This window comes from Gossypium arboreum, chromosome 13 (genome assembly GCF_025698485.1).
Source record: "Gossypium arboreum isolate Shixiya-1 chromosome 13, ASM2569848v2, whole genome shotgun sequence".
NCBI classification, from domain to species: domain Eukaryota; kingdom Viridiplantae; phylum Streptophyta; class Magnoliopsida; order Malvales; family Malvaceae; genus Gossypium; species Gossypium arboreum.
This window is the reverse complement of record NC_069082.1, coordinates 89,808,287-89,817,722: the sequence shown is the minus strand read 5'-3', so window position 1 is coordinate 89,817,722 and position 9,436 is coordinate 89,808,287.

The following is a 9,436-nucleotide window of genomic DNA, read 5'->3' as shown; positions in this document are numbered from 1 at the left end:
CGGATGTCATCGTAGGTACTTTCACGCTACAACCTTTTCTTCTTCTAGCTTTAGTTAATTTGGGTGCTACGAGATCGTTTATTCTGAGTGATGTAGTTAGAGAGTTAGGGTTTTCTTAGAGACATCTAGGTTGGGTGTTACGGTTAAGAGCCCTCTAGGTGATAGTGTAGTGGTGGATCGGGTTTACCGTCGTTGTCCTCTAATGGTTCAAGGATAAGTGTTTCCTATAGATCTTTTAGAATTTCCATTCTAGGGGCTCAATGTTATCCTTGGGATGAATTGGTTGACCGAGCATAGGGCGAAGGTTGATTGTGAGGCGAAGATGGTGACTTTGTGTTGCGCAGATGGTTCCAAAGTTATTATTGTTGGAGCAAAGTTCGAGTTACTTTCTAATGTGATTTCTTCGCTTAAAGCCGAGAAGTTGGTCCGAAAAGGCTGTGAAGTTTATCTAGCCTATGTTCTAAATGCCAATAGTAAGGAGTTGAGCTGTTTGTGATTTTTCGGATATGTTTCCTGAGAAGTCGTCTGGTTTACCATCGAATAGAGAAGTTGAGTTCGGTATTGAACTTTATCACGGTACAACTTCGGTGTTAATTGCTCCCTATTGTATGGCACCTAAGGAATTGAAAGAGTGGAAGCTTCAATTACAAGAGTTGTTGGACCAGGGTTTCATTTGACCGAGCGTGTCACCGTGGGGAGCACCAGTTTTGTTTGTGAAGAAGAAAGATAGGACTTTGAGGCTGCGCATTGATTATCGACAGCTGAATAAGTTGACCATCAAGAAGAAGTATCCACTTTCGAGGATCGATGATCTGTTTGACCAATTTTGAGGAGCTTCAAGTTTCTCGAAGATTGATTTGAGGTCTGGGTACTATCAGTTCAAGGTGAAGGATGCGGATGTTATAAAGACGACTTTTAGGACTTGTTATGAGCATTTTGAGTTTTTTGTCATGCCATTTGGGTTGACGAATGCACCTATCACATTTATGGACATGATGAACTGTGTATTCCATTCCTATTTGGATCGGTTTGTTGTGGTTTTCATAGCTGATGTATTGGTGTATTCTCGATTAAAGGATGAGCATGACGAGCATTTGAGAGTGGTTCTTCAAGTTTTACGGGAGAAGTAGTTGTTTGATAAATTAAGCAAGTGTGAGTTCTAGCTTCAGAGGCAGTTTTTCTTGGTTATGTTGTTTCAGCTGAAGGTATTTGGGTTGATCCGAAGAAGGTTGTGACAATCTTGGATTAGAAGCCGCTGAGGACTGTGTCTAAGGTTAGGAGTTTTTTGGGCTTAGCTAGTTACTATCGTCATTTCGTCAAGGGTTTTTCAAGTATTGCTGCCCAGTTGACGAAGTTGCTTCAGAAGAACTCTACCTTTGAGTGGACTGATGAGAGACAGAAGAGTTTTGAGAAGCTGAATTCGGTTTTGACTGAAGTGCTTATGTTGACACAACCAAAATTTGGTAAGCAGTATGTTGTTTTTAGTGATGCTTCTTACATGGGATTTGATTGTATGCTAATGCAGGAGGAAATGGCAGTAGCTTATGCGTCGAGGCAGTTGAGACCGCATGAGTGTAACTATCCGAACCATGATCTAGAGTTGACTTGTAACAACTTGAGAGTCAGTGGTGTTGGAAAGTGTGATTTTGGGACCTATTCTCGTAAACCGGACTCGTAAATATTTTTATTAAATACCATATTGTCTCGTGGATCTGAGGATGGAATTTGAAATGTGATAATCGTAATCGTAATTTGTAAGTTGAAATTAAAATTTGATTAAATCTTGAAAAGGAAAATAATTTAAAACTTAAATTTTGAAAACTTAAAAATTTGGAGAAACAAGGTCTAAATCTAATAGCCGTAGAAGGCTATTGTCTCTTTACATCATTTGAATCGGGAAATTCAATCCCTTACATCATTACATAATTGAAACTTTTTAGAGAATGTATTCTCTGATTACAAAAATATAAACTACAGAGAATATTTACTATTCATGCGCCACAGAATCTTACTGTTCTTGCCAGGGAATATTTACTATTTACGCAATAGAATATTTCCTCTTCACTCGTCTTTTCTTGTAGGGAATATTTATTGTTTAAGCCAGAGAATATTTCCTGTTCCTCTTCATTCATTTCTTTCTTTTGCAACATTTTTTCTTGGTGCTGGTAATGGTTACTGAGGTGGTACCATCTGTAAGATCCACCGTTTTGATTGAAAACACTGAAGATTTCTCATCTTCAGATTTGGAATCCATTGAGCTGAGTATTTCAGCCATGAGTTTTTTGTATTCATTTTTGGTCTTGGCTTGAGCTAACACTGCACTAGCTATCGATTTTGCTTGAAGGAATTTTGCTGTGGTTTGATCCGGGGCCACGGACTTACATAATCTCGGATTCTTGTTGAAAAAATTATCCAAATATTTTGAATCATATTTTTCATCATTAAACTTGTCCCACAATTTAGTTCTATAATTTCAAACTAATAATGGAATTCTAGTACATTGATCTTGCTTATAGGCATAATTCCAAGAAACAATCCAAGAAATGCACAATTTTGAGGAAAAAATGGATTATTCTGTAAATGTGTTTTTGGTTTGGTTCAGGTTGAAATTTTTCAAAGAATTTGGGCCATAAATTTTAAATTTTTTTTGGTAGGATCTCGAAGGATGATGGTTCATACCAATTTCACCATTCTTGGAACCAGTTTGGGAATTTGAATTGGGTATCGTATTTGAAATATATGAGCCAAGAATGTCTCATATGTTGGTTGTTCATTAAGAAGGTGTTGTACCACGTCATTTGGTAATCCCAATATGTAAAATATGGGTGGTGGTCAATTTTGGTGGCAAATTTGGCTGGAAATTTCTTTGGAGAATTTGGATTTTCACTCCAATCCCTTGGTCGAAGAATTTTTAATATTTGGACTGTTGAATGGGTAATAAAATTTGGATTTTTTGGGTCTGTGTAGTGTTTGAACAGTGTGATCCAGTTTGAAGTAGTATGTTTTCATAATACTGATGGGGTTTTTGAGAATCCAATGGCTTGAAATGCCACCCATTGAAAAGTTTTTTTGCAAGTATATTATGTGGAGGTTTTTTTGAAAATTCTTCCTCTACAACAAGAATTTTTTCAAAATATTTGTTTGGAAAATATTGTGAGGATTTTTGTGTAGCAGTCTATGAAGACATTGCTATTTCTTTTGGAAAAACATCTTGGAGAGATGTCTCTTTTAAAATATTTTTGAGAGATTTTGGTTTGTATAAAACAATCTCTTTATTTTTTTTTAAATCTTTGCTGCTTCACCAGTAATTTTCTTGAGAGGAGTTTCCTCTTTCATTTGAGAAAAAGGACCAATGCCACTTTAGGAGATTGAGAAAAGGATTCAATCCATTTTTTGATTTGAGATCCAATTTCATTTGGATCTTGTGCATCTTGAATGGTTGTATTTTTAGAGGATTTTGATGAGGATGATGATCTCTTATTTTCTTCTTCATAATAAATTTCATACCATGACTTAATTGGTTTTGAGGAAATTTGGGTTTTGGATGACTCTTCTATTTTGCCTTTTCCTTTGTCTCGGAGTTTGGGTGGCATTTTTGAAGAAACTCTCTGGTGAGAAAATCAGACAAAGAATTAGTTTCTCCTTTGATGTATTCAAAATCAATATCAAATATGCTCAAAATTGCTTGCCATCTTGCAAAAATCTGTTTTGAGGCAATATTTTGAACATCTTTTTGTAAAACTTCTTTTACTGATTTGTAATCAATTCATAAAAGAAATTTTTGATTTAATAAATCACTTTGGAATTTTGTAATGCATAAAACAATTGATAAAATTTCTTTTTTAATAGTATTATAATTTTGCTGAGTTGGATTCCAGTGTCTGGAAGTAAACTGGACTATTTGCTCTTTCCCCCTTTGATTTAGGACCCCACAGTATCCTATTTCAGAAACATCTGTTTCTACAATCTTGGGGGCATTTGGATTAGCTAAATATAAATAATGAAGTTTATGATTTTCTTTTTAATTTGGGTGATTATATTGGTGTGGTCATTTGTCCAAGGTTGTGGATTCTTTTTGTGTAACACCCCAAACCCGGTCTAGACGTTATAACCGAATCTGACGATGTCATATGGTAGTGTTTTTCGAAAAAGTGAGTTGGCATCCAAAAACCTCTTTTCCATATAACCTCTTTACATTATTTTATGTTAATTCTGGGACATGTCATTCGATTTCAAAACGTAATCCATTATCACAAATTTATTCTCTTTCAAAACGTTATTAACTTTCAAAAGGTCACTTATTGCGGAAGCTTTTCAAAACCTGTTGCGTATTTGAGTGAATTTTGTTAAAACGTTTGATTCTTTTTAAAAACTCGATTATCCCTACTACTAGCAGTTATAAATCAAAATAATAAAAATCCCAAATTAAAAATTTAAATCCAAAGAGGCCATGATACAGTAAAATCCCTAACATAAAATCAAAATCAAAATTAAGTACTTAAATGGAATGAAGTAGGTCGTGTGGCCACCGCTGAGACCTCCGCCGCACCGATCCGCCTATGACTTGGGATTACCTGTACAGATAAATTAGAAGGGTGAGTTTATGAAAACTCAGTGTGTAGTCCCATATATATAAGCAGACAAAAAGTGAACACAATCTAGGCCTAAGCCTTTTTCAGTATTAGATCCAGTTTCAGTTAGGGCCTTAGCCCATCTTAATACAGGTGCAATCATGCATTAGGGCCTTGGGCCATTACAGTATTAGATATGCGATCACAAAATCCTACCTAGCCAGCCTCTACACTCCATCTCCGTCTAACCCTACACTCCATGTGGGAATATAATCAACCCACCTATCCCTACACTCCAAGTAACACCGACTGCGGCACTATACAGTGGTATGCAGCTGAGCTGCCAGTAAGTTAGTCTCGAAGCCTTCTAGTACACTTCCTCCAATCAATATAAACCCATCCCCATGCAATGCATCATACAATCATGTCAGGTCAAATCATGGTATCATACATGCATTCAGTATAGTTTTAACAGCATGCTCAATATACAGTCATAATTATATATATATATATATCATACATGGATATAACAGTCTTTTAGTCAATTAAGGATCTGGGTAAGCTTACCGACCCTACAGTAGGTTCACAGTCATCTTGGGCGACCCGTGCAACCTTAACATCAAATTGTGAAAAATGGGCCCACATGCCAATGTTGTCGACCTGTGTGGTCCCATGCCTCCGTGTGGCCCACACGGCCTAATTCGGCTTTGCCCATGAATCGCACATGGCTAGCTTGTTGATCATATGCCCATGTTCGATCACACGGCCTACCACATGGTCGGTCACATGCCCGTGTGGTGTCGACAGTCTCACTTTTCGGCTTTTCACCGACTAGCGTTTTCAGTGATGTGATTACACACCTAGTCTATTTCCGCTGCTAACCCAACCACGAGCACTCTAAGACCTAGAGTCGACAACCTTAAGCTTAAAAATCAGTGATATCAACAAAACTAAATGAAGCTATGATTAGCCCAACGGCTTCCAATCACTACAACTTACCTCAGACGAAAAACAGAATGGCGATTCCCTACTGCAAAAGTTTTAATCAACAGCCCACTGCCCTTTGATCTAGTCCTAGCCATAAAACAACCTTTAGTAACCATTAATTGACTAACCAAAAAGTAGACGCACCTCACTTACCGAATGCACGAAAACGTGGAATGGGAAAATGACTATTGAAGGAGGCAAAGATAGAGGCCAAAGGAACAATAATTCGGCTGCAACCAAGTAGGAACAGAAGTACCTCTCCAATCAGTCACTTTTAATCGAAGCATTATGAATAAACAATTTCTAGAAACTATAGACAACCTTACCTTCGACGAACAATATTGGATTCGCAATTAAACGACACCGTCCGGAATTTCTACAATCGCCTAAAGGTCTCCTAACTAGAAATAGAACTCCTAGTAGACAAAGAACAACAATAGGATGAAAGCTATAATAGCAAAACTTACCGTTACTGCTCAAGATATTGAAGAAACAAGTCACGACCACAAGAAGAGGGTTATGAAACGAAAGAAATCCGTAGCAAACAAGGAAAGAGGGAATCGACAGAACCAAGAGAATAAAATAAAAAAGAAAGATGGAGAGGGAAAAACTAAAGGAAACCTTCGGCAGGAGAGAAAGAATAAAGAAATTCGGCTTCAGCAAAATTGGGAAAGGAAAAATTGAATTTTGAAAAAAAAAAGAATCTAATCCTATCACAATCCCTTAATTCCTCCTATTTTTACTCCTCAAATCTCTCAACAAGACTCCCCACTCAATCCAAACACCCCAAACCGTCCACAACCTCCCAAAAATCTCAAACACTCAGTATTTTACCACATTTCAAACTCCTTCACGGCACAAGTACAAAAAAACCCCATTGCCCGTATAGGGGTTCGAACTCAAGAGTCCCAGCACACTGAGACTCTACTTAACCACCAGACCAACAGGCCCATTCTGACATATTTTACCAATATATATTTATAAGCCTACTGATTAGAGATAGGGTTTTATTCTTTTAAAAACAAAATTTACCCAAGCTAATGCTTGAACTTGGGACCTCTCAGACACTTTCCAGAACACTTAACCACTGAAGCAGACATACAATTGTGTCACAAATATACGAAAATAAATATATAAGATATTTTTGGGGCGTTACAACTCTACCCTCCTAAAAGAAAATTTTAGCCTCAAATTTTACCTGATCAGAAGAAATTAGGATACTGCTGCTGTGACAGCCCTAAATTGACCCTAGTCGGGAAGTGGTTTCGGGACCGCTAAACCGAGTCACCGAAGTATTTGAAGTGATATTTATTGTCTAGAATATATAAATGTGTGAAAGTTTTAAGCTTCGATTTAGTCGATTGCATGTGAATTTAGTTAATAGGACTTATGTGAGAAAATTTAGAAATGTGCTAGGCAAATGTAAGTGGCCTATTAATGCATGTTATAAAGATGATGGGTTTGCATGTCAAATTACCCAAAATTTGAACTAGTGGCCGGCCATGCTATGGGTTAAAACCTATTATAAACATGTTGTGTTAATGCTTTATGCTAGAAATAATAAAATAAAAAGGGTTAGTAATAAAATAATGGAAATTGGGGGGGTGATAAAAGGAAAAAAAAAGTTCTCATTTTGTTCTTCTTGACCGAAAAATCAAAGGAAAGAAAGGAAGAAAGGTTGAAGAGGTTCGGCCATGCTTGTAACTAGGTTAAGGTATGTTTGATGTTGTTCCATGAGATTCATGCATATTTTTAGTTGTTAGCTTGAGTTCTACCTAGCCCATGGTTTAAATCTTTGCTATGTGATGGAGATGATACTCAGCCATAGGTGTTGTCTTCTTGGTTGGTGTTTGATGTTATGGTGATGAGGCATGAAGATGATTGAATTTGAGTGCTTAATAAAAAGGATTGAATGTGAGTGTGTGTGAGAATTTGAAAAGGATGGGTCTTAACAACTTCATGAAGTATTCGACCATGGTGCTAAAATGTTGTATTGTGTTTAAACTTAGAATTTTTAGTCATATGGATGTGTCTTGTTGTATGAGTGCTTGAACAAACTATGATTAAATGGATGCATAGATTCAAAGTGGGAAGAATTGGCTATTATGCTTGATACTAATGCCGAATATGAGAATGTTGTACTTGAAAAAAAATGTAGGTGATCATGACAAGTGTATTCGGCTTAGGGCATAAGGATATGAAAATTTTGGGTATTTATTTTTGATTGTGTGTGCATGACTATGGATAGTTGGCTGCAAAAATATTATAAATACATGGTGTATGTTAAATTTATTAAGCTACAAAACATTATACATGTTCGGCCAAAGTAAATTATTTGAGTAAAGTATATCTTGATGGTACATTTCGGCTAGTATAAAATGTATATGGATGTCGTATGACTATGTTTGATTTGGGAAGTAAATTGTTTGATTTAGCTCAAGAGCCTAGAGGATCAAAGTTGGATAAGGGGAAGGAAAAAGTGATCGAATAGCCGTCGAAATCGTTCGACAACATCCGAGGTAAGTCTTTGAGTAATGGAACTTAGTTTATGATTTGATTAAGTTATGACGTATAAGCATAACAAATAAACAGTGATATAATGATTTTACTTGAATTATATGTCGAGATAATTAGTTTATACCTATGACGGGTAGCCGAATGTGCACAGAGATCATGTCATAAAGCAAATCAATTTATGCTCTTTGTATGTGGCTATTGAGCTGAAAATGGGAATGATTGATAAGTGTCTTGTGTTTGAGTTCTAGTGATGAAAATGAAATATAGATGTGATATGATTTATTGATATATGTGCATGGATATTCGGATGATAACCGGGCTAAGTCCCGAAGGCATTTGTGCGAGTTACTATATCCGGGCTAAGTCCCGAAGGCTGTTGAGCGAGTAGCTATATCCGGCTAAATCCCGAAGGTACTTGGTTTGGGAATGATCGATCTTGCTGTAATAATTTCAATTAATATGCTCGTAAAATCCCAACGATGAGGTATGTTTCGTATATGCATTGGAATAGTTGAGTCCTTTTAAATAGTATTCGCTCAGTCGATTAATAAGCTTCCGGCCTTTGGTTAAGTTGATCCCTTATGTATGAATATAAGGGTTGGAAATGTGAAGTAGGTATGATTTTGAGAATATGTGTATATGAAATTATCCGTTTAGTCATATGAATGCTATACTTCAGTTGTGCCTAATTTCATTGCTCAAAACTTACTAAGCATTAAATGCTTATTCCGTTTCTTTGATTCTCTGTTTTATAGATTTTGGTTCGTCAGCTATCGGACTCGGGAGTGTCAAAGTCGAAGTCGCCCACACTATCAAAGCCCTTTTGGTACTCTTTTAGTTGAACTCTGATAATGGCATGTATAGGGCTGCCCTTTTGTTGTTAGTCAAGTACTTTGGTATTGTATATATTTGGATAGCCATACGAAAATGGCTTATATATTTTGAGCATAGCGTTATAATCATTTTGTATATATATGGTTATTGAGAGGTGTGGAAATGCTTGGCAATGATTAGCCATTGGAATGGTTAATCACGATCATATTTTTGTGCTATGTATGTTAAAGGGCTAGTTGAATCATGGAAATTATGAAATAGGTAAAGTCTACCTTAAAAACAGATGCCGACAGCAGCAGTGATGTGAATTTGAAAAATCACTAAAAATAGTAGGAATGGAATTAAATATTGAATAAATTATGTAATCGAACCTTGATGAGTCTATTTTCATATGGAAGAAACTAAATGATCATATGAGTCATAATTTAAGAGATGTGTATGTTTTTGTGAAACAGGGCCAGAGCGATTTCTGGATCCCCTGATCTGACTTTGGAAATTCAGTATAAATTAACCAGAGATAATTAGAA